The 13,755-nt window shown below is 42.7% G+C and overlaps 1 protein-coding gene across 5 annotated transcripts in view; it reads right to left on the bottom strand.

Annotated features, from left to right (window-relative positions):
- Positions 1-13,755, bottom strand: part of arid1b (AT rich interactive domain 1B (SWI1-like)) — a 263,934-nt gene that overhangs the window by 105,667 nt on the left and 144,512 nt on the right. The gene's annotated exons all lie outside the window — the stretch shown is intronic.

Genomic DNA, 13,755 nt, shown 5'->3' with positions numbered 1-13,755 from the left:
AGGCTGTATGCACCTCTCACCCAAAGCCAGCTGGGATAGGTTCCAGCCTACCCTGTACAAGGTAGAAAAAGAATGAATGAATGAATGAATATTTCATTGCCTTCCTTAACACACGGCGACCTCTTGTCCTTGGTGGAAGTGGCAAGAAATTGTAGAAAGGTATCTTGGTGAACGGTGGATATGATCTCACAGTCATCATTTGCATTTAACCTCGAGGATTTTGAAGATGAGGGGCACACCAGACTAACTTGAGACGAGCACAAAACACTCAGGAAAATGTCTCAAAAAACACAAGTGGCACCATCATTAAACATCTCTCGCCGTCCGCAGAGGGAGGAAATATTGATTTCCTTTTTAAGGGGTGTCTTTCTCTGTTTAATCTCTCATTCCTTGACTCTTTGGGGATCTGTGGCATTTCTTGTCAGCCAGCCAACCTTGTGCTGCACAGATGTATGTATCACTGTCAAAATGACTGATCAGAAGGAGGGAGACGGGGGAGAGGGGGGAGTCAAGGAGGGAGGGAGGGAGTTGGGTCTGACTGGAGAGATGCTAAAATCTCCCCCCCATTGGACATGCCTGTCAGCGCATTCGCCTCAGTAATCCATCAACCCCTGTTGCTGATCAATAATGTGATCGGTGGAATTCTGAGAGATACCTTGTAGAGATCCATGCATGAGGGGAAAAAAATAACAACGCACTATGACCTTCATATGGTGTAAAATAATGCCGGCAACTGTCTGCACACGTATTTTGCCTTCATTCTTTTGAAAGATGTGGTGTCGAACATGTGATGGACAGCAACTACATGGTGGGGACGTCATGGCCACATCCATGCTTTCTTTCACCGAGAGTATTTATACAAGATCGCAACAACGTCTGAACATTTCTTTAACACAATTGCTATTAATCCTCAAGTTGAATAGAGGATTACATAATTTTACTGCAAAGGCTGACAAAGACATAAGCAGCATGAACATGGAGTACGTATTGCATATTTTAACAACTCGGCAAAGACTCATTAAAATTACACACAGAAAAACTGTAACACTAGATCTGCCTCATTAGAATTTTAAAAATTTGGAAAGATATTTGCTATATTCTCATGTACAAGCTTCCAGCCTGCATGGAAGAGTTGCGCAAAAATACTATACAGTGACTCCTCCCACATTTGCGCTTCAGAATTCAGTCCTGCAAATTTGCAGATTTTTAGTAAAAAAGAAAAAATATATATATACATATATATATATATATATATATATATATATATATATTTTTTTTTTTTTTTTATTTTATTTTCTCCAAAAATAGGCTGCTTTTTCTGCAGAAAACATCTCATGCACCATAGGTCTATAACAATTTATAAATATGTAATAATACAGGAAATGTAAGCATATACAGTACATACCATCCATCCATCCATCATCTATACCGCTTCTCCTCGCGGGGGTATGCTGGAGCTTACCCCAGTTGACTTCGGGCGACAGGCGGGGTACACCCTGGATTGGTCACCAGCCAACATATAGACAAACAACCATTCACACTCACATTCATACCTATGGACAATTTAGAGTCGCCAATGAACCTAACATGCATGTTTTTGGATGTGGGAGGAAACCGGAGAACCCGGAGAAAACACACGCACACAGAAATGTAAGCATATACATACCACTTCTTAAAAAAAACCCCAAAAAACACTAGTTAGCGCTATCCACACGGAAACGTTTTCGGGTCAAAGTATCTTATCGTTTCAGCCTCTCATCCACACGGGAACGTCGTTACGGGTGACCAGAAACGGTATTTTTTTGAAAATGGCTTCCAGAGTGGGAACATCTGAAAACGTCGGCTTGTCGTTACCTTGCAGAAAGGCAATACGAGAACGATGACATCACCGACCCACTGCTGCCTCATGGCCGTCATGTGACCAGAAGTGAGCTTTGACGACAAGCCAACATGTCTGAATATTTCGAGTGTCATGACTCACCGCAGTGGAAATTCTCCCAGTATTTTCTTGTCTTATACTCCCAACATGATGCACATGTAATTCCACAAACCTTGAAAATCTGAAGATGACGGACTTATGCGCATCCGTTCTTTCTTCTTCTATGGTTTGGTGTGTCACGTGGTTCCATCCGCCTATCTTTTCACAGCGCCACACGTAGGTGTGCCTTGTGTACTACATTGTTTTCACTCAGTTATTCGTTCCCATCTGGATGCAACCTTTTACCAATCTGGCACAGTGTGGACACCATTTTTTTTCCAACCTGCCAAAAAACCCAAAAAAAATCCCAAGAATGTTCCTGTGTGGACAGAGCCTTACATGTTTATGTCTTTATGTTTTGCTTATGTTTTTTTGTCAAGCGTTGAGATTTCACACCTTGCTCAGCGGCCCTTGAACTCACCATTGTTACCCTGAGATGCTAAAGTGAACCTTAAATATAAGTATTTAGAGCTTCCACATCAGCGGGCACCCTGAACTCCTCTGTAGCATCGGTATGAGACTAACATAATTTATTGTTTGACTTCCCTGATTCTGATCGCTTCTAGGAAGTCCGACGTAGCGCATCAAAGACTGGGTATTCTTGTGATTTCCACACCATGAGGTGTTTAACCATGTCAACCCTCCTTTGCATGATATTGGGTTGCAAGGGTTGCGCGGACCGCTCTTTTTTACAATAGTAAGCCACACTTTTTAGCCTCTTCTTATTTGTTGGTGCGTGCCGGCTTCTTCTTCCTTGGTGTCCGCGACTGTTTGTAACATGACCATCGAAACTAGAAATCGAAATTAAAAAAATGTGAACGATCCCGGGAGGATTGCAATGTTAGTCCTGGTTCCCACCGATGCTCGATGCCCAACCCTAGTCTTGGTGTGTTGATGATTTACAAAGTAAGTCAGAAAGTAAGTAAGTCTGAAAGAAATAAACCTATACCATAATAATCCTACATTTTTTAAAGAATATTTTGTATGAATCTATTCCTAAAGTATAAACATTTTTTTTTTTTTTACATTTTATTCACTTATTTAATTTCAAACAACAGTAACTTTTGTGATATAAAATTGAACATACTTGTTTTTTTTTACATTTAAATTTTTTACCATTCTGAATGTGAATCATTTTTTGTGCAAATATTTAAATGTCTTCGATCCTCTGGCATTTTCTGCCAACTGACTATCCTGCAGATATTGTAATTGTACATGAGACAACATAAATACAAATCAAATCAAATCAAATAAAACCCACACAAACACACACACACTGTCTCTCGAAGGACAGCTGCCCCAGTACACCACTGACGTCATTCCATGTTTCCGAGTGTTCAAACTAACTTTTAAATGGTGAAAACAAATTAGGCTCACCATCAAAGAGACTTTTCAAAAAGACATTTCTCTATTCCAGTTCAAATAGAAGCCTGCTTGGTAAACAGGCATGAAGAATTCACTGCACAAGTAGGAGGTACAAACAGTTGGAGGTTCACCACAACAAAGACAGAGGAGAAGCAGTGGAGGACCGTAATTCATCACACCCTCAACAAAGCAAGTGTGACTGACTGTCCATGAGCAAAGGAACAAAACAAAAAATACTTCTTAATTGGAAAACCTTTTTTTCCCCCCAAACTCAATTGTTTTTTTCACCCTCCTTCCAATTTTGTGCTGCTCAGTGTGACTGGCTGCCCTTGCCCTTTCCTCCCCCTCCTCCTGCTCCATCATTAAAACAATTCACTGTTAGTTATTATGGCCTCCAACTTCAATTAGAAGACAGACGGCGCTGCAGGAGGAAAGAATGAAGGGGATGTGGGGGGATAGAGGGAGAATGTTTAGGAGCAGAAAAAAACCTCTGGGTTTTAAACAGCTTGTGAGATTTTTAAAAAAAGACTCAGGCAGTGGCCTTGCTCCACACGGCACCTCCAGCACAATCTCATTTGAATGGAATTTAGGAGAAGACGTCTTTAAAAAGCAGAAATGAGCTGTAGGCAGAGGCTGCAGACATGATCCCGCCCACTCCAATGAGCCTTCATTAGCTATGCACAAGGCAAACTGCTGACACAAAGTCACATGGCGTGCTGAGCAGGGGCTTGTGGGTAAGGTGGGAGTTATCCATCCCCTCCGCCAATCTATCGACAGCCCCGGCTCTCTCTCGACTGTCTCCGGGTTTTTGCAATTACAATCAAACAGCAGCATCCAGACCCTTAAGCACTGACTGACAGCTTGGATTAGCAGAGATGCGGGGATGCTGTGTATGTGTGTGTGTGTGTGTGTGTGCGTGTGTGTGTGGATGTGTGTGTGCAAGTCTGCTTGTCTGTCAGCCTGTCCATATACATGTGTAGTGCTTTGTATGTGCAGCATGTTCCAGCGTCACCTTGGATGCGTGTCTCTGTCTGTCTAACAGTTCATTTCATACAGTGTGTGTGTGTGTGTGTGTGTGTGTGTGTGTGTGTGTGTGTGCACAGCAGGTTTCTGTTGAACTCTGAGCTGTAGGTTTGGGGTTGCAAATGACAGCAAAGACATGCTATGTATGTATGAAGTGGTGCATTACCATAAAAACCAGCATGAATAACAATGCCATTAGGCATTTCAATTAAATCCCACTGTGTGGATCATTTGGTTGTGTTAGCTGGAATTGGGAGATGTATCATTAACTGATTATTTTGGGAAAGGAAGGTGTCTAAGGGAGCTGACTTCACCGCTATCATATTGATTGAATAGCTTACTTGAGTGTATGCTCGCAGGCCACAACATTAGGTACACCTGCACAATCTTCGATCCAATACAAGTTCTGCACAAAATCTCCACCAAAGTCTACTGTATGTGTCAACAAAGAACGGGGAGGCCATATTATGTTTATTTATGCATCTGTTTGTTAGTTAGCACGACCACTTCCTGGTTCATGGAGGGCGGCATGAGACATGTGGACAAACTGTGCCTTTTTGATTCTGGGGTGAACTGTACCACTAATGTCATATTGACTCAGATGACAAAAAGGAACATAAATTCACCTTGGTAACCCAGTCTGCACAAAAAGCAAAACAAATGAACTAAACTGTTTTCAGAACATACTCTCACGCTTTGTACGTTCGCCCATAAATTAATTAAACACTTAATTGTGGTCCGTCAACACCAGACTCACCTGAAAACTAATTACAGCGGAAAAATAAACTCGACTGTTGCGACCATCATGAAGGATAAACATTGTATTGTAACGTCTGCCCGAAACGTTGTAAGGATGGCGAAAAGGTGGCTAAACAATGGCTTATCCACACGAAAACATCCGCAAATGCAACTGTCCTCTCTTCACACAGCCGTCTTCCTCCTCCACCCACACACACACACACACACACACACACACACACACACACACACACACACACACACACACACACAGTCAGACGTTCACAGACAGTCAAAATCACAAAACTCTTTAACACACGTATAATTGCCAGGCTGCTAATGTATCCTTGAATATGTCAAGGGATCTGTTCCTGAAAGCGACAGTAATAACTAAGCAGCGTATTGGTCGTTGTACGTAATTCTTGCATTTAGTGTTTTAGTGATGTGTTTATGTCCTTCATGTGTTCTGTATCCAGTGTGATTGACCTAAGTGCTAATTTAGATATGAGTTTCCTTTTAAATAATTAAATTTTAACTGGCAATAAGTTAGGAACACAACTCGTTTGTAGCCTGAAGACCACCTACAGGTTTAATTCATGTGTTTGTAATCTGCTCTGATTAAGAACTACACTGCATCATACTGAGAGGTGTTTCTTCTATTCTAGTTACCTTAGCTTGCTACGATAATGCAGTGTAGTTCTACATCACCGTACTATGACCATATTAATAAACTGGAAGGTATTCATTTAAATACATACAATGTACAAACAAAACTGAGCATTATTGTCTTTGTAGAGACCGATAGGTGACTCTTCTTCCTTGCTGCAGTATTAGGCAGACAAGTGAGCCTCCTAAATTGTGGAAAAAAATCCCCCATAAGGCAGCAAATAAAGTGTCGAGGAACAAAAACATGCCAGTTAGTTTTGTCCAAATGAATTTGCTGCTCTGAGACCCCGACGCCATCCATTAGAGATGACAAACGTGACATGACAACACCGCTAGGGAGGCTTCAAACTAAGAGTTACATGTGAGGGAAAGAAAGAATCACCACAAAACTTTGATTGAAATAAATGTTTTTCTGTCCCGATAAACAAACAATTGCATGTGAAAACATTGCCCACAATTAACTGTTTTAGTGACTTGTCTGTGGGAGAAAATAAAGCATTCTTATGAGGGAGTTCTTCTAATTATGTTTGGTTTAAATCTTGGGCTTAGCGAGGGAGCATTTTAATTGCAATAAAATGGGAGCTTTTAGATGTTTTTTTTTTAATGTCACATTTGGAAACCATGTGATAAGGAGGAAGGAACTGCAGCAAATGAGATCTGCAACATCAAATAACATCTGTAGAAGTCATCTTAATTCCATCTCTGAATAAGCCCACAACACACACTCACACTGTGATTCATTGCTCATATCAGTATCAGAGTCGTTTGCATATTCACACCGTGACTGGAGATGGAAAGTCATCCTGGATGCCCTCTCCCTATACCAGACATGATGGAGCGAACACCAGCCAACCAAGCAGAACGTCCTCGCCGAGGTCTCCAGTTAGTGTGTGTGTGTGTGTGATGTAAGCCCAGAGAAAGGAGAGGTGACAGCGGCGCGAGGATGATCTAATAAAAGCAGAAGATGAAGCGGCGTCTGACATCGAGGCATGAGGCTCAAAAGGCAACAACTTTTGCTAAAACACACACGCCTGTCTTGCACATAAAACACACACACACACACAGACAGACACGCTCGTCTGTGTGATCGACACTTTCATAGTGTCAAAGCTGAGGTGTTGGGATATAAAAAGCAGTGCTGATATGATTTAATGGGCAAGTCTTATTATAAGACTGTCGCTGGGCCCAGTGTAATCTGGCTAGTGCTGCAGGGCACAGCACTCACACACACACACACACACACACACCACAATACTCCAGAGCAGATTATATTGCGATGTGTTACATTGCTATTATAAGATAGAGCAGTTTGCCACAGTCATACACCACCTATAAGCCTGTCATTTGGGGGAGGGAGTGATTTATGACTGTGAGGCATGAGAATAAAGACAGATTATTTTTACTCATGTGTCTTCAGAGGCCAACTTCATTTCTGTTGTTTGCAGAGCACTTATTTTTACACTGACTCAAACAGGAATCAGTGAGAAACACACAGAACAGCACACGGGCTTTATGGTGTTTATATTGGACCACCCACTTCAAGACACAATATCTCTTATGACATTGATCTCGAATCTGCAGTTAATAGAACACGATCCTTCTGTTAGCTGCCGTCTTATTTTTAAGGGGGACTAAATTGCTATTAATTATAAATAGCAGAGCAGCTGTCTTAAAATATATGACATACCTACCAGGGTATTAGACATTGCGCTGTTATTGCCTCTCCTGCCACTTTTAATATCTGCACCCTGACTGCAATCACAGGCCTAATAATGGCTTCTCATTATGAGGTGTGTGTGTGTGCGTGTGTGTGTGTGTGTGTGTGTGTACGTAGTGAGGAGCTTCAATCTCAAAAGCCACAGATGACACCCTGTTAAAAGTTAATTTGATTTCAGACATTTACGGAATGAGGCTGTAAATTTAAGCTCTAAGGCTGCACCTATCGGTGAGCGCTGATAATTGAGATATTTGATCTTGATATTTGATTCCATGTCAGCAATTCATTATGTGAATACATGCCAGCAGACAGAAGGAAAAAAAAAACACTTCATATGAGAACAATGAGAGGAAGATGTCTGCTGCTGTGATGCAGGCGTGGATGCAGTGCAGGGCGACTGCTCCCCAACTGTAATATGTAAAAACGTCAGGAGATGGTGCTGTGCTTGCTGTTAGCTGGGTAGGACATGTGCTCAAAGTACAAACAGAGAGGGTTGCAATCAGAACTAAGGCAAGAAAAACACACAGCTCTTCCTGGACTTTCATTTCCCTTCAATACAGTCCACTGATGGAGTAATAGACATACATTTTTTTGTATAAATGTAATGTGTCTTAAAAATAAATGGTAGAAATCGTATGATGTTTTAGTAAATCATGTAACCTGTTTCACTTCACACCAGCACATTTACTCCACTGTTTATAGAAATATAAAAATGTGATAAAAATGTTCAACTGAAAAAAAAACAATAGTAATGACAGTTAAATCATCCTCCAATGATGGGCTTGTAGAAACAGGAGGGCGGCCGTGTTTGTGGGCTGACAATGTCCGAGTCTTGAGCCACATTGGTAGTTCCTATAGGAATAATAAATAACATTTTAAATGCTTAACAGACAGAAGTGGAGCAGTCGTCAAGCAGGGAAATAAGCAGAGAAGAAGAGTGGACGGTAATTATTCTTGGGTGTTGATGATTTGATGCAAATACTTGGCCTAATTGTTGTCAGAATACTTAAGAACATTGTGGTATAATTGAAATATTAGTTGTGTTTCCACCGCTCATGTCAGCCCCACAATGCATTGTGCACAAGCACCAGCAGGATGGCAGCTCCCTTGTCTTAAAAGCCCATTTTTAGTTGAGTGCATTTGCAGTGTTTTAGGCTCTCTGCGTCCTTTCCCCAAATCTTTAATTTCCAGCGTCATCGGTTGAGATGAGACTCGCTGTCAGCTTGTGAGACAGGCCATCACCTGACTTTCAAACTTCCTCTGTCACATCCACATTTTCCAGTTACGCCATCCCTCCCCCTTTAGCCCTCAACCTCCCTTTTACCCTCTCTCTCCTCCTTCATGGCCTCTGTCTTAATTTCACAAGGGAATCATTTGACAGATATTGCCCTTGAAGAGGCAGCCTGTGCCTAGCCACGGAGAGCAATGGGGGGGGGAATCAGTGGTGTGATGGAGGAGGAGACGCGACAGAGAGCCAGAGAATGAACGGGGGGAAGAAGGAGGAGGAGGAGGAGGAGGAGCGGGTAAAAAGTTATTAAGTTGATGTGAAAATGCAGCGCAGCCAAAAAGGTTAAGTCTGGAATAGGAAATTAAAACTTGCATCGCTTTTGGCTTTAAATAGATTTGGTTTCATTACGGGCGCCAGGGCCAGTTAGAGTCAAATCCCTCTGGAGAGAGAAGAAAGTGAGTGGGGGAGGAAGGAGAGAGGGTGACATGGGAACAGAGGAGGGTGACGGAAGACGGAACAATAGGACAGCGGAAGGAGGCTGACTATTATGCAGTTCACATTCATTTTCAATCTCAGCCTGTTTTCCCCCAAACCCCCGTCCACAGGCGGGCGAATACCAATTCTACACATTCATTTAATGCTTTGACTGCTAGTGGAAGTCAGTGCGGCTGCCTAGCATGCATACAAACAGGTGTATGACTATGTTGCTCTGGTGCTCTGTTCTTGCATGCACTGACGTTTCACGTCATGTGACTTTGGTGAGTTAATTTTCTGACCCTGAAATGTTCATAGCTGCATGAGAAAATGATAAAACGTAGGCCTTTACAGTAACACATTCACATGCAGGCAGTCCTCGGTTTACAATGTTTCGTGGTTGCGCTGCACTCCATAAATTACTTAAAAACTTGGGGTCGACCCAAGCGCTTTGGTTCATAAATACGAGACTCACGTGTCTAAAGCGGAAGAATACGTATTTGCACACACTGTGCACAACGTCACCCTCCACTCACCATGGGAGTGACACCAGACATTGCAAAAACGCTCATAAAGGGGAGAAACACAATCAACACGGGCTGCATGCCTACATGCCATGCCACTTGACCATCATCAAGAGTGAAGACATCCTTGAACATGTGAAAGGATCTGCTTCTATGAAAACAATAATAGATAAATTTTAAATTTACATTTTTTAAATTACAATTTCATTTGATTTTGTATTTAATCTTTTCGTTGTATATGTCCTCCCTGCATTATAGGAGAAACAAACGGAAGTCGTTCGTGAGCCAAGGGCCTCCTGTACATGAAATATATGTGAAGGATAAGACCATTTTCTCATTCCTACACTTAAAACGACTTTTGTGGTTTGTTGGGAGAAAAAGTCCTCATCATTCACACTCTTGCAGTTCCACAGACTGACCGTCACACAACTCTGTTTATTGCCTTTGTGGTCTCCTAGGGAAAGACAGAAAGGGGAAAAAAGCGCAAAAAGAGGGAAAGCAAGATAAAGCCAGTGAAACAGACAGAAGGAAGGGGAGAGTGGTGGAATTAAAGAATTAGAGATGGATAGGCACGCCAAGGAAAACAGGAAGCAGATGGTGAAGTGGGACAAGTGTGTGTGTCTTCATCAATTGCCACCACTCACCATAATAAAATAATGGCAATGATAAAATCCAACATATGGATGCAGAGGTAAATAAATAAGGGTCACTACTTAGGATCTTTTGTTTGAAGCAAAACAACCAGCTGAGTCACACACTCAAAAAGCTGTCTACTTTCTACAATACGATTGTAGGTCCACAGGTAGCTATCTGGACAGTTTTTTTTTGTATGTTTTTTTTTGTTTATTCATCGTGTAGAATTTCAGTCTTAATTTAAAGGCCCTATATCATATCATTTTTCCATTTTAAATAGGTACTCAGAGGTCCAACAACAGTGTATTCAAAGTGAGTTGGCCAAATCCTAGCCTTAATGTTGGAATTTAGTAATAATTTAGTGCTTAATTTAGTAAGCCTGACGGGAAACATGCCAGTTTGTTTGTCTGTAGCTATGCTCATGAGCTGTGTTTGTCTGCGACAGAGTGCTTGGCTCCATAAAGCGCTATTGTGCACTTTATCCACTTTTTTTCCCTTTTTACATAAACTTTGTATCTCTGCTCTTGTCCAAAGTAATAGATGCCAAATATCACATACAACAATGTCAAATTAAAGAGTGGGCATGACAGACACAAACGATGAGCAACACTAGCATACTGTAGCTATGTGAGCTGCAGTGCTAACATTATAAACAGCAACATCATGCTAGCTTAGCTTATTCGCTGAAGAAAAACTAAACGATCAAACATCTGCAGCTGACTGACGGATAGTTAGCAGAGCTCCAGCATTTATTTAAAGATGTGTCCATGAGGAAAAAGGTTTTTAGTTCATGATGTTCTGTGTACAGTGTGAGTGACGTCATGAAAATCTGGAACCTCAAAATCCACAGTTTGGGCACGTCTCTCAAAAATGGAGCAAACAAGCGAGGTAGATGATTTTTCTCACGTTTGGTGACTCTAGGCACACATATTATTGTCAAACCTTGGTTTTCGGAATGTCCCAGTTTTCATATGATTTGGTTTTTGACAAAACTTTCGGTTGTCGTACACTGTCTCAGTCACAGTTATATTTTAGCCTTTGGTACGTTGGTATTTTGAATCTTGTGGTATTAATACAAATGTGGACGGACGATACTCCCGGCATTGCTTATTTATTCAGCCGTCTTGGATCACACACCCAACACCAAATCTCGCCATACTTAGTTTACACAATACTACGGTATTCTGTAAGGCAGTCTCCGGCTACCTCTTTCAGTTCCACCGGGAGGACACCAAGGCTTTCCCAGCTGTGAGTCATAATCCCTCCAGCATGTTCTAGGTCTGCCCTGGGGCCTACTTCCGGCTGGGCATGCCCAGAACACCTCACCAGGGAGGTGTCCAAACTAAATGCTCGAGCCACCTCAACTGGCTCCTCTCGATGTGAAGTAGCATCGATTCCACTCTGCGGCTCTATTCTGAGCCCGTCCCGAATGACCAAGTTTCCACCCTTCGGAGGAAACTCATTTCGGACGCTTGTATCTCGTTCTTGTTCTCGTTCATATCTTGTTCTTTTGGTCATGACTCAAAGCTCATTACCATAGGTGAGTGTAGAAACATGGAAATGAGAGCTTTGCCTTCTGGCCCAGCTCTCTCTTCACCACAAGGGTCCAGTACAGTGACGGCATTACGAAAGACGCTGCACCGATCCACCTGTCAATCCCACACTTCAGCATTCCTTCACTTGTAAAGAAGACCCCGAAATACTTCAACTCCTCCACCTGAGGCAACACCTTACTACCAATCCAAAGGGTGCAATCCACCCTTTTCTGACTGAAAACCATGGCCTCAGGTTTGAAGGTGCTACGTCTCATCCCAGAAGCTTCACACTCAGCTGCAAAGTGCCCCAGTATACATTGAAAGTCAAAACCCGATGAGGTCATCAGGACCACATTATCTGTGAATAGCACAGAAGAAATCCTAAGGCCCCCAAAGTTGACCCCCTCGAGGCCTTGGCTGTGCCCATAAATTCTGTCCAAAAAAGTTATGAGCCTTGGCGGAGGACAATATTCACAGGGAACAGGCTCAAGTTACTGCTGGCAATGCAAACCAGGCTCCTCCTCTGGTTGTAGAAGGACCGAATGGCACGTAGTCGTATGCCACCAATCCCGTGTTCCCGGGGCACCCCCACACAACACTGCGAGGAACAAAGTCGAATGCCTTTTCCAAATCCACAAAGCACATGTAGACCAATTCAACAAACTCCAATGCACCCTCCAGTACCCTTGAAAGGGTGTGGAGCTGGTCAAGTGTTCCGCAAGCAGGACGAAAACCACATTGCACCTCCTGTAGCTGAGGTTCAACAAACGGTCATACCGTTCTCTCCAGCACTATGGAATATACTTTCCTAGCGAGGCCGAGGAGTGTGATCCCCCTATAGTTGGAACACACCCTCCAGTCACCCTTCTTGAAAAGGGGGACGACCACCCCGGTCTGCCAATTCAGAGTTACTGTTCCTGACTTCCACGCAGAGACATGTCAACCAAAACAGTCCCTCCACATCCAGAGCCTTGATGACTTCAGGGCGAAACTCATCAACTCTTTGCCACTGAGGAGTTTTTTGACTACTTCAGATACTTTAGCCACGGCGATGGACCTGTCCGTGTTCGTGTTCTCAGGCTCCGCTTCCTCTATGGAAGGTATGTCAGTGGGAATGAGAGGCGCCTCAAAGTATCCCTTCCACCGTCCAACTATGTCCTCAGACGAGGCCAGCGCTAACCTCAGGTGTCCACCATCGGAGTTCAAGGTTTGCCGCCACAACTGGCACCAGCCACCTTGTGGTCACAGCTCCCATCGGCTGCCTCAGCAAGGGAGGTATGGAATTCAGCCCATTCGGATTCAAAATCCTCGTCCTTCCCCAGACTGCAGGTGCAGTTTTGCCAGAGGTGAGAGTTGAAGACTCAACGAATGGGGGACTCCGCCGGATGTTCCCAGCACACCCTCACTGGGTCTGCCACATCTGTACGGTATTCTCACCTGGCATCTAATCCAACTCATCACCAGGTGGTGATCAGTTGACAGCCCAGCCCCTCTCTTCACCCTTGTGTTGAAAACATGCGGACGCAGGTCAGGATAGTTATACATCCTCTATAAATTATATTTTAGTTAACATTTTTGGGTGTGTGGAATGGATTCATTAGAATATTTCCTTAGAAATTGACTATTGCTTGGGTTTTCGTAGGTTTCAGTTTTTGTCTGACCTTTTAGAACAAATTAATAAAAAAAAAAAAAAACATGATATCACTGTATATGATATTTTCCATTTAGGAATAACAGAGCATCTCCATTTCTAGTGTCCAAAAGTATTTGGACAACCGACTCACAAGAGCTAAATTGGTCAATTTCCATCTTACTTCAAGACCAATGAAGTAGGCTATATAAAGTCTGGAGTAGTTATCAGGTATTGAGAAGGC

This window comes from Dunckerocampus dactyliophorus, chromosome 13 (genome assembly GCF_027744805.1).
Source record: "Dunckerocampus dactyliophorus isolate RoL2022-P2 chromosome 13, RoL_Ddac_1.1, whole genome shotgun sequence".
Lineage (NCBI taxonomy): Eukaryota > Metazoa > Chordata > Actinopteri > Syngnathiformes > Syngnathidae > Dunckerocampus > Dunckerocampus dactyliophorus.
The sequence above is the reverse complement of the archived record's forward strand: the minus strand, read 5'-3'. Positions and strand labels throughout refer to the sequence as shown.